Source organism: Fukomys damarensis, unplaced genomic scaffold, assembly GCF_012274545.1.
Source record: "Fukomys damarensis isolate Sample0158 unplaced genomic scaffold, DMR_v1.0_HiC HiC_scaffold_3, whole genome shotgun sequence".
Lineage (NCBI taxonomy): Eukaryota > Metazoa > Chordata > Mammalia > Rodentia > Bathyergidae > Fukomys > Fukomys damarensis.
This window is the reverse complement of record NW_022900915.1, coordinates 38,519,488-38,532,050: the sequence shown is the minus strand read 5'-3', so window position 1 is coordinate 38,532,050 and position 12,563 is coordinate 38,519,488.

Genomic DNA, 12,563 nt, shown 5'->3' with positions numbered 1-12,563 from the left:
ATACTATATATAATTTCTCCAGGATACACTTTAGGAATAACATTTTGCAAAAAATTAACTGGCTCTAGAAAACCAAAATACAACCCTGTTCTCTTATTATTTACATCGTCATTCTTCAAGGCCCCCTTTCCTACTTCAGTGAGCCATAGCGATTCCAGTGCCCCGTACAAAATCTCACACCTTCAAACTGACTTGGCTCAGGGCTCATTCCACTATCTGCTCAGAAACTCTTTAACTACGGGAAGAGTTTCTGTGGAGCCACAGACCTGCCATTTTACTGCTGCAATGGTAAAATATATCCTCAGGAAGCCTATTTATAACATTAGGAGAGGATAACCACAGTTTTCAAATGCACACTTCAAAACAACCATTAAAGCACCTGGATGACTTTGCTTTAAATTCCTGTCAGTTTCAGCTTCAACCACTGAAACTGGCGTCAGTGTGAAGTGGATGCCGTAGGTGACACTGGGGATCATGTTTCTGGTAAGTAGCTCATCCTCTGAAGGACAGAAGGTCCTCTCTCTTGAATGCCCAAGCTCCAGGCATCATCCTAGGCTGGACAATAGCAACACAGACACATTTTTAGCCTTACCTGAGTACTTAAGCTACACTATGTCAGAATTCATGGAGGCAAGAATTAGCAAACTATTTGAACAACAACTATGTATTACATATGAGGACTTTGTCCTGTTATAAATAAATTCACATATATTCACAATGTTTGGCTATTGTACATGTACACACAATGCTGCAGGTCCATGGAAAAAGCTTTAGCTAGCATCTGAGAGATGTCTAATGAAAACTTCCCAGTAAGTTTATGGTTAGCAATGGCTTGCCACACGATACTGCTCAAGTCCACTTCATACAAGTGCATTACACTGGTGGCGTCCACCTCTCACACTTCCGTAAACCACGTATAAAACATTTTAAAATCTTGTGATATTAATGTTTGCTTAGAAATTGGATGTGCTTTGGGATTTCAGGGACTGTCTATAAAATGACTGCTCGCCAGAACCCAGAAAGATAGCACATGGAAATTCTGAAATCTCACAGTTTCAAGGACCACATCAATGTAATAAAAAAGCACAAGGAGCCAGCTTTCAATTGTGACTCTGTTGAATTTGTGCAAACCATTTTCCTCACCTCCCACCCAAAGTGCGAGTTTCCTCCTTATAAAAGACAGTGGATTTGGGGGTAGGGCTCAGAGATGAACCCCCACATTCACCCTCCTCCTCTGAACATCCTGCTACCTTAGGGGAACAGGGAAAAAAAGGTGCCCCAAGGCTGACTCAGCCAGAGAAGGTGCATTGAAACTATGAATGAATAAAGAGGACGAAATTTATACCACCACTGTTACGGGTGCTGAAATATCAAAACTTCCAACTTAAAAGAGTTGTCTTCTTATTGTCATTGTGGCAGACGTGAAGAAATCATGTTTGGAAACATCAAGAGATATTTTTTAATATGCATTTAACCTGAATGCTTGTGTTCTACAACCCAAGCTATTAATTCAGAAGTCCATGGCTTAATAAAGCCACTATGCTGATGATTAATTATAGATAATATGTTTTGACCCTTCATTCTTTACCAAGCATTATGCTAAGGGCTTGCCTAAGTCATTTTGTCGAATGCTTTGAAAAACTTTAATGGGGTAAGTATTATTTGTATCCCTAGTCTAGAGGAAAAACAATGTGAGACTTAAGCTACAAATAACTTGCCCCAAATTAGCCAGTAGCAGACATGAACTTCTATCTCATTTGTCCCTATCTAAAGTACAGTTTCTTTAAAAAAATAAAATAAAATAAAATAATAAAGTACAGGTTCTTGCCTGTGATATTCAATATTACTGACATTCAATATGACTAAATTCAAAAATTTATAAAATTATATCCAGTGGTTCTTTTTAAAAACAGAATGAGACCCATAACACATTCATCAAACTGTAATGCTACTTTATGGGACTTTTATTGGGGCTAGCGAAGGGACTTTATGGACTTAAAAATTGGAAACTGACTACTGCAATTAGTTGTTCAGAATAAAAGCCGGGCTTGAAAGTCCTTCTTTGCATTGAATTTCAAATGTTCTACTTTGAATGAAACAGATGTTGAACTTTAGATTAGTTCAATCTGCATTAGATTTATCCTGTGCACACAGTAAGATAGCACTAACATGGGCACTTACGTTCCTTTCTCTTCAGGGACACCTTTCCCCAGACCAGCTTCATCTGCAATTTAAAAGAGGTCTTTTCAAAGAAATAGAGGATTTCAGTTAAAAGCACAAGAATTAGTTCAGTGGGTCTGAGCTATGGTCCATCCAATATTCTGTCTGCGCTAGGAGCACAAAGGGGCATGTCTTCTGAAACTCAAAAGATTAGGGATATACCCTGAGACTCATTGATATTTTTCCTATCATCCATGAATTTAGATTAACCTTTCTTAAAGTCTGTGTTTTAGGTCTTCATGATACAGGGTTCCACTTATACACTTCCCTCTGAGTAAACCAACCTAGGAAACACCTTGGATTTGTGGATTTCAGACCTGCGATTGCAAATATTTGTGGCGATCTCTGATTCAGGTTTCCCTTTTCTCCCAGTGAGCCTTGAGAACCCACCAGGCTCACGACAGGGTCCGCTGTCCACAGAACTCCTCTTCTCTGTTAAAGGGGGTATTGGCCGGTGTTTGGTGTTAAAGGCATATTACCATCAAACTGAGACTTTCTCTTGATGTCATTGGAAGGACTACTGTATTTTATAGGATGATTAGCTGTGGAAGCCAGAAGTTATTGAGCACCCTTTATGCAATACCCTCCAAATGATCATGAGCAATGTGAAGAAACGCTACTGTGACTTGAATCCCCCTACTGTCCCCCAAGAAACTATTCCAAGTATCCAAGTACATTAAATCACCTGAGAAAATTGGGAAATCCATATTACAAGTCTGTGCTATCTATCGATATAGATATTTACTTGAAAAAGTGAGACTATTTTACCGTGCCAAAGAAGGAGGGACAAAACCCTCAGGCACCTGAACATATTTTAGTCGAACTGCATCCAGGAGAAAAGGTGTACTGTTCTTCCCTCTGTCAGCTTCAGTGCACCTGCTTTCAAGCTCTAAGAGTCTCTGCTTGTCCCTCATCTGGATTTAATGAACAATCTATGCCCGCTCTGTCTATATCTTCCTTGATTTCGTTAGCTCCAGTCCGATCCATCTCTCAGCCTTTGCCTCTTTAGCCTGAAGAGCCTGCGTTTTAAGCTCTTCTCATTTCTTTGTTCTTCTCATTATGAAATGTAGCCTGAATTGGAAATTTGCAAGCTTCTGGGTTTTCATGTTGAATATGTTTTCTTGGTACATCCTAATTAATGTGAGAAGTACTAAGAAATCTGGATTCAACTGAGTTCCTTGCCTCAGCCTAAAGTTAGTGAGTGCTGTTGCAGTAGTCTCTCCATTTTCTATCTCCCTTCCAGAACCTCTGTGAGGCCCTTTCTCCCTTCTGTGCTTACTTCAGGAACCCTCCAGTGCTTGGTGGCAGTCCAAAGGCAGTCCTGCAGGCACAGAAGTTTCCTGTACTGCTTGGAGATAGTGTCTGTGAATTTTCTCTCTTTAGGCTGCACAACTTCGAGGGGTCATTTTTGGATGGATATCTCAAAATTCAGATGCTTCGCATTCCCTCAAGTATTTTTAAGCTGGGGATGAATCAGGCCTTTTGTCACGGCACAGAGACAATTACCCCTGGAGCTCATCCTGGTGCGCTACCAGCCACTTCATTGGAAAACTGAAGCTTTGGTTCAGTTAGTTTCCTGTCAAGTCTGTTTAAAACAAGACTTCTAAGAGGAAAAATGATAATCAAAGAGAAAAGAGTAGAGGACAGGAAGGAAAGAGATGGGGTAGAAAGATAGGGAAGAGAGGGCCAGAGGAGGGAAGAGGGAAAGGAAGAGAGAGGAAGAAATTAAGGCATGAAGAACAGAAGGCAGGCAGCTAAGATGCTGTATAACATCTGGTGGCCTGGGATCTGCCAGGTTCTATTTCCGTGTGCTGACTAAAACAGTAGTAGTTGAAGCTCTCATTCTGTATATATCATATAAAATTAACATTTATTGTCTAGGGGTGGGGATGTAGCTCAGTGGCAGAATGCTTGCCTAGTATGCATGAGGCCCTGGGTTAGGTCGCCTGCACTACTTGCCATAGTCACTCGTTTCTATACAATTCACATAAAATTCATCATTCTAATATTTCCTATCATTTTTGGTGGTCTGATGTACACCAGGCACTTTGCTAAGGGCTTTATCCACATATCACTTTCCATTTAGTCTTCACAATAACCCTTGCAGTGTGCGTCGCTATTCCCATTTATGAATAAGCAAGCTGTGACTTTGACTTATATGCATTAAGCTGTGGTCTGTCCGAGGCTGCGAACCTGGTGTCTTAGACCGGTCCGCTGCTAGAACAAATTACCGACAGGAGGTGGCTTATAAACAACAGGAATTAGTTTCTCACTGTTCTGGAGGCGGGGAAGTCCAAAATCAAGCTGCTGGCAGATTTGGTTTCTGCGGGAGACCAGCTTTGTGGCTCAGAGATGCCGCCTTCTCGGGGAACGCTCACCTGAGGGGAGGAGAGCAGCAGCTCTCCACACCCTTTCATAAGGGCCCTAATCCCATGCATGAGAGCACCACAAATTAAGCTCTTAGGCACTGAGGTTTTTTAAATGTTTTTCTAAACAGAAGCCATTCACAGAGTCAAATAAGCACAACTCAAATGAGTTCAGCCAAAATAGCCATTTTAGGATAGCATATAAATTGTATTTACAGGATTATAATTTAAACATAAAGAAGAAGAAAAAAAGCCTGCTGTACAGTTCTGGAGGCCAGAAATTCCAAGACGAAGGTTGTGGCAGATCTGTGGTCCAGGGAGTGCCTGCCCCTTGTGGCTGTTCTCTTAGCCTAACTGCACATGGCAGGAGGAAGACGGGACCTCCCTCGGGTGTCTTTATGGGACCACTGATCCCATTTACAGAATCTCTGCCTTCATGACTTTATGATCTCCCAAAGGCTCCCCCTCCTAAGACCCTGCCTTGGCCATTAGGCTTTCAAAATAGGAATCTAAGATCAGGGGCACACACATTCAGTGCATTGTAATCAACAAAAATAAATAACCTTGCGGAAAAAGACATTGACTAGTCTACCTTGTATAGGTAAACTTTCAAATGCTTTCTTCATTTCGTTCCTTTAAATCATTGCCCCAAGATATATGAGGAATTAAAAGAAGCAGCTACCTACACTTCTATAATTGTTTAGCATGCATAGTTTAGAGAGTTATAATTGAGTAAAAGATAAAGTCTGTAAATTCCCTAGTAAAGCTCACTATAAATGCACAATGTTGGCGTAGATGCATGTTTTGTAGCCAGTTACTCCTGGATATAGAGGAAACACATGCAATTTCACCAACAGTTGAGCAATTGTGGGTTAAGTCGAGCACTCCAACATGATTACAAGACTTCAAGTGACCAGGTGGAATGCAAACTCATTGATGGTGTCTTCTTTAACCATCTCCCTCCTCTGCAACCATCCATTCACCTGTTGCTGGCCCTTATCAATGCCAAAAATAGTCCCAGAATGCGGTATCCATCTGCGTTTTACACTCCCCATTCCACAAGCTTCCTCGGATACAGCACACCTCCTTTCATAAAGATTTAGCTATTTTAAAAAATGCCTTCATCTCTTCTTCTGCCAGCCCAACTGTATCATTTAAAAATAACCCATTATAGTAAACCCATTATAAAATGTAAATGTAGTTTCAAAATGCATTTGTCTATTTATACCATAGTTTGTTCTATTTTGTTTAATTTAACCTTTCATATTATTAGCTTCTTGACGTGACAAGGACTAGGTGACTGTATCTCAGTGCATCTCCTCTCCCTTCCGGAAAACAGTTGGATTTCGATGCTGACGGTGCTGGAAATTAGATATGTTCCTTTGACAGGCCTCTAGCTGGTGGAAGGGGATTGGAAGTGATGCACGTTCCAGACAAGGCCCACAGAAATCTTCCAAGAATTTCCCATGACCTTTCATTCTGATAGATTCATGCAGATGAACATAACTTTCTTGGAATTTATGTAGCCCACAAGCTGGAAGAAACCCAGGCCCCTGACTCATGTAGCCATCAATAGGAAAACCTCCTTTTGACTCGCATGAATGAGAAATAAGTATCTGTGGTATAGGGGCCATTGTAATTTAATATAATTTAATATTAATATAACTCAAAGTATATATTATGTAATGTTTGCATTTTATGTGCATTACACGTTGAGTGCTTTTGGTATGACTTTACAGGTTGGCTACTGAATAAATAAAAAACAAGCATTGTGATAGTATTTGTTGAAGATTCCTGTAGTCTCCAGCAGTGGATACTGTCCTCTCTGCTGGACACTGCACATAGGCTCACATGTTTAAGTTCTGCTCTGCCCTTTGAGCTGCGGCAACCCAGGTGATCACACAGAGGAGGAACTACAGCCACAGTAAGTCACCCGAAGTGAAAACTCACACCGTTTCTGGCTGACCAGCACACTATATTCATCCCATTACCCCATTGTTGTTCTTTTGCTTATGTTCATGTTCTCTTCTCTACTTAAAACCCAAAGCATATCGAGTCCTCAAAGTAAAAAGATACACCCCAAATATATTACTTGAATCACTTCAAAAAGAAACATGAATGAGGAAAATAAAGCAAATTAAGAAAATAGATTAATCTTGCATCAGTGTTTGATTTTTCATCGGGCTGTAAGTTCGTCACTTTGGGCTGCTGCAATAAATTGCAATCGACTGAGTGAGTGACTGAAATGACAGGCGTCTCCATCACAGTTCTAGAGGCTGCAAAGTTCGAAATCAAGAAACTGGAAGTCTGGTGCCTGGTCAAGTCCACATCCAGGGATGCAGATGGCCACCTTCTTGTTGTGTCCTCACATGGCAAGGAGCAAAGAGAGTCAGCGTCCGTGTCTCTTACTAGTTTTTCTGTTTTGTTTTGCTTTGTTTTTTGAGACAGGGTCTCACTATGTAGTTGAGACTGACCTGGAACTCACTATGTAGCCCAGGCTGGTCTTCAATTCACAGTGATCTTCCTGCCTCAGCTTCCCTAGTGCTGGGATTACAGGCATGCGCCACCACGCCTGGCTCCTGTCTCTTATTTCTGAAGACACGATTCCCACGCATGAGGGCGCCACTGTCATGACCTACTTCTCAAAGGTCCTCCCCTCTAATACCATGACGTTGGGGGTTAATATTTTAGTATAGGAAATTTTAGTCCCCCCAGCTCCCTAAAAATATATATCCACCTCACAAAAAAGCATTTATTTAATCCTAAGAACCTCAGAAGACTTAGCTCATTCTAAAATCAACCCTAAAGACTAATCTCCAAAATCTCCTTTAAATATAATTTAAATCAGATGTGATACGGTTGACCCTCAAGGTAAGATTCATTTTGAGACAAAATCCTTCTCCAGCTCTGAAGCTGTGAAATGAAGCAAGCTATGTGTTTCCAAAATACAGTGGCAAGAACAGCACAAAAATAGACAGGTAGAATAGTATTTGAGAAAAATTACAATACCCAATTCCATGATGGAGTCCTCAGAGGTAATAATTCCTTCATAAGAGTTCATTTTAAAAATTATTTACAATCCTAAAAATGCAATGGTACACACTATCCCATAAAAAAGTAAGAAGATTGGATCAGAGCATTGGTCATTCACAACACTTATGTGATTTTAACAAATAAGTTAAAAATAGCTGCTCAAGTAATACTTCTATATTTCTATGTTATTAATACATCTCAGAACTTCTATCCTCACAAGGAGCCAAGTTTCCTTTGAAAGGGTGTAACACACTTTCTGCTAGGTAGAAAAAACTATTTGAAGTATGATTTTAAGTTTTGTTATAGCTTTGGTGCAATGCATAGTCAAAACAATCATTTTTAATTATCTGGAATAATCATTTTACAATTGGATCCTGATGTGGGAAGAATTTGAATGTTTAATTTGAGTTTCCTCTCACCATTATAAATTTATTCATCAACACCTTTTTTGTGGCTTAGGAAAAAAAATGCTAAAATCACTTCTTTTTCAAAGGATTTGTTTTCACAGAAAAGCTTTCCTTTAGCTATGTGTCCTTTCCCTCCCAACTGTCATGAAAAACATAAATAACTATAGAAAAGAGTCTCTAATTTTTCCATTAGGCTATTGTGACTTATCTTGCTCATGGCAAACATTATCTTTGTTGCACAATTAAAACTCCTATCCTTATGCAAAACTGAAAAATCTTATTTAGTATCAGTAGGCAGAGGTCTTCTGAAATACCTGGCCATTCTAGACCTCCCTGCAGAGCACATCTATACTCCAGTACTTCAGGATCAAAAGTCACCTATTGTTCAGAGTACCATTTTCTTATCCGCAAGAAGCTAACGTAACACTTCATTTCCACGTTTTCAATTTCTCATATTTTTTTCTTTTCCCTTATTAGCTTTCCCTTACCCTTCCCACTTTCCCTGTGCCTTTTCATATTGTCAATTGTATCATTAGGATCTTATGTACTTTTATAGTTTATTCACACCAGAGAAACTATTCGGTATTTACTGAATAGTGTGACTTACTTATTTCACTAGGAGTATATCCTCAATATGTATCCATTTTCCTATGAATGACTCTAATTTCTCATTATTTATGGCTGAGTAATATTCCATTTTATACAAAAACCACATCTTCTTGTAAAGGTACAAGATCCCAATAATGAATGTAACTGTACTGTATACCTAAAATGTACCAATAAACTCAATGAGAAAAAAAAAGAAGGTGACTTAACTCTGGAGGACTTCCTCCAGATGTGTTAAAGAAGGGGTAGTCAGGCTTTTTCGTTGTTGTTTTGTTTTCTTGCGCAAGTTGTGTAATGGTCTCAAAGGTAATCTTATGCATCTTATGCCTAAATTTGGGAACTTTTCAGGAGATGGAATAAATGTTCTCATTTATCAATCACATCATTCTTAAATATATGGGCAATGACGGCAACAGATATGTATGTGTGGCTTTTTCTAACATAGCTAATTGATGGAAGGTGGTTCCATAAAAACTAGAGTGCAGCCCCATGGTGAGTGCTTTTCTAGAATATGTGAGAGCCAGGATTCAATGCCCAGCATTGTAAAAATGAATAAATAAAAATTTAAAAAGGCAAGATAAGTATAGCCATGTCCTATCAGGTTAGGTGAGCACTCTTGCTGAAGAGTGAAATTTGTATTAAAGTTACTGGGCATAAAAAATTTTATAAAAGATTTGTAGATATTTAGGTGACCTGAACAATATCATCAGCAGATACTGTATTCTATCTTTCTTATGTCTTTCAGTTTTAACCCTTAATGTTGCCATGGTGTCTCTAACTCCTTAGTTGGAGACAAGAAAGAGGTTAAATTTATTTTTATGACTCTATTGACATGAGAAGCAGCCCAAAATACAAAAGAAAGAGCAGCCAGTGGTGGAAGATTCCACACTCTCAGGAGTAGTGGACTTACCATTTGCTTCAGGGTCCCTTTTTCAGGGCTGCCCTCTTCCCTTATTCTGTGACTGATCTTGGAGGAAGTTCAGTAAAGTATCTCCTTGAGCACAATGTTGAGTCAGTGATGTTGTCTGAATTTAACCAGTCCTGTTAGCAAAGACTGAAAATTTTGAAGCAAATTAGAGTACAGACTACCTTTACATAGAGTTAAGAGAAGAGAAGGTCAAAATTAAATTTTGAGAAAGAGGAATAGAATCTTAGAGAAGTCAGGTTACTTCTAGAATTTTGAGGTACATGATGTGAAAGGTTTTTCTATCCCATTACATTTGTTTCTATTCCATTACCTTAGTTTACTGTATTTTTAAGGAAAAACATACAAAAAATTGAAACTATTTTCCCCATCCAGTGCAAGCACTAAGAACAACAACAGTGACTCTGGTAGTGTTTACACAACCGCTGAAATTATTTCTGCTGCTCCCTTATGCTGTTGGTGTTGTGGCTGGTGGTGGCACCTTGCACCAAAGTGTGCTGGGAAAAGGACAGGCAGAATATTACCAAGGCACTGCTCATCAAGATGGTAATTAATGTGGTTTGCAGTACGGTATTACTGACCTCACAAGCTGCAAAACAAGAGTGATAGTGAATTCATCTTCAAACTACTTCTCTCTCTCTCTCTCTCTCTCTCTCTCTCTCTCTCTCTCTCCCTCCCCTTTGGGGATCAAACCCAGGGCCTCATGCATGCTGGACAACTAGTCAACCACAAAGCTGAATCTCCAGCCCCCAATCACTATCTCTGTCTTGACTATGAGGATTAAACAAAAACAAAAACAAAATGCAGCAGCAACACAAGTGATATCAATCAGCTTTTATCTAAAAATAATTGTGATTAAAAAAAATCATTGTGATACATTACCACCACATGTAAAAAGCTGTAAAAGTCGTTAGTTTCTTGAAGTTTTTTTTAAAAATTGCTTTTCTCTTTGAAAATGAAAATTAGTTTTATGTTCTCATGCTTGCCAACGCCATCTAAGTAGATCAGGTGAGAGGCCCTAATTACTATTTGTTGAGCACTTGCGTGTGTACTGACACATGACAGGTATTTATTTATTTAGCTTAAAGAAAATTTATTACCCATAAAAGGTATGCAATTAATGGTAATAGAGTTTGAAATTATTTCCCTATTTGCTAACAAGAAAGAATCTAACCGATGTAAGTTCATGTTTCCATACCATTTTGTCTTACAGGTAAGAATGTATTTTGTGCTGCACAATAATGCAATCTTTTATTCCTGAGATTGCAGGAAGGGGTGCTAATTGCATTGGCAAGTTTTATTACTTTCACATTAAGAATTATTCTGAGTTCTCCATACCATCTTACACAATCTAATAACAGACAAGGACAGTAACTTTTGGTCACTGCAAATATACCACTTCTGCCGCAGAAGACTCTATCATCCATTAGTAACTCCACAGCCATTGAAAGCCCTTTTCTTCTTTCAACACAAAAATAATTGCTGCTCTATAGTTACCTCTTAAGAACTATTTTACCTTTTCACAGATTGGTGCCTTAAATTGAGACTTCCAGGAAAAGAAAATTTACATATAGTGTTGCCCAATGTAGAAAAGTCTCCAAATGGGGTTGATACTAATAATGTAGATAGACTTCAAATTTAAGGCTTGCAAGTATTTTATCTAGCCAAACATTTTTAGCAGTTTTCCATATATCGCTTCCACATAAAATCACTGTTGTGATGCAGTAAGCATTTAAATTTAAAAGATAAAAAGGCAGGCACCCGAAGTTTAAATGTGCGAAGAGTATGAACAGGCAATTCACAAAAGAAATAATACAACAAGGCTCCTTGACCAGGTGACCAGGAACCTCAGCTGCAATGCATGAAATACTAGGTTAAACAACAGCAACATCTCCCAAATCACCGAAGACTGAACAAAACAATGGCTAACGCTAACACAGTGCATTTAGAAATACAAAATGTCACAATATGTTTTAAGATAACTTGATAACTTATAAAAACCATTCTTTAAAAGTGAAATTTCACTTCAAATTTATTTAAACAAAATGGTATGAAGATATTTGAACAAAAATGCTCTCAATGACAGTGGGTGATGTACAGGAAGCTACATTGTTCTAGTTTGTTTAACCCATCTCTGTATCATTAGCACCAAATGCGGTGTCTGGTGTATCGCAGAAATTCAGCATACATTTAATTATTTATTTATTTAATCAAAAAATTGTGCTCCATCTGAATAACACTAAGGCATTGAGGAAAATAAACTATGACACTGCTTTACAATAGGATGATGTGCATTTTAGTAAAAAATAATGCCAACTGATAGTTACTGACAGGGAATGACACAGTAAGTGTAAGTTGCAACATAATGTGGGTCTTATTTTAAAAATATAAATAGCAAAGTGTCTTCAGGATATAATCTATACTCTACAATACTGAATGCGATATGTATAAGTTATATGAAGTTCAAATTTTTATTCATCCATATGTTTGAAATGTTCTGCAAAACTATACATTAACAGTGTAATTGGAACAAAATAAGTGACTTTTCAACATATCATAAAGTAAGGAAAGTTTTCCTAAGAATAATGACAAAAGCAGAAATTACAGAGGAAATGATTAAAGTTACATGAAAGTTCAATTTTTCTCTATTTCATGCCATTATCTATAATTTTAAATTTGGAGGCTGTATTGAAAAGGTAAAGTCTTTGTCATTTAGAGATAGATATTCAAGTATTTACAAATTAAGTGTTATAATGTGCGGAATTTTCTTCCTATAATCAGGGGTTGAGAAGAGATGAAATAGGAGAATTGAATGGAGAAAGATAAAGGATGACTGCTGCCTCTGCATGAAGAATAATCGGAGTTCATGTGTAGATGTTGTCTTTATTTTTGTAGATATTTTTACATTTATATAATATTAAATTTTAATATAGCGTACAAAAATGGCAGATCAATCACAAGGGGAGATAGTTATAAAATAAATAACAAGAAATGGTATAGATTCCT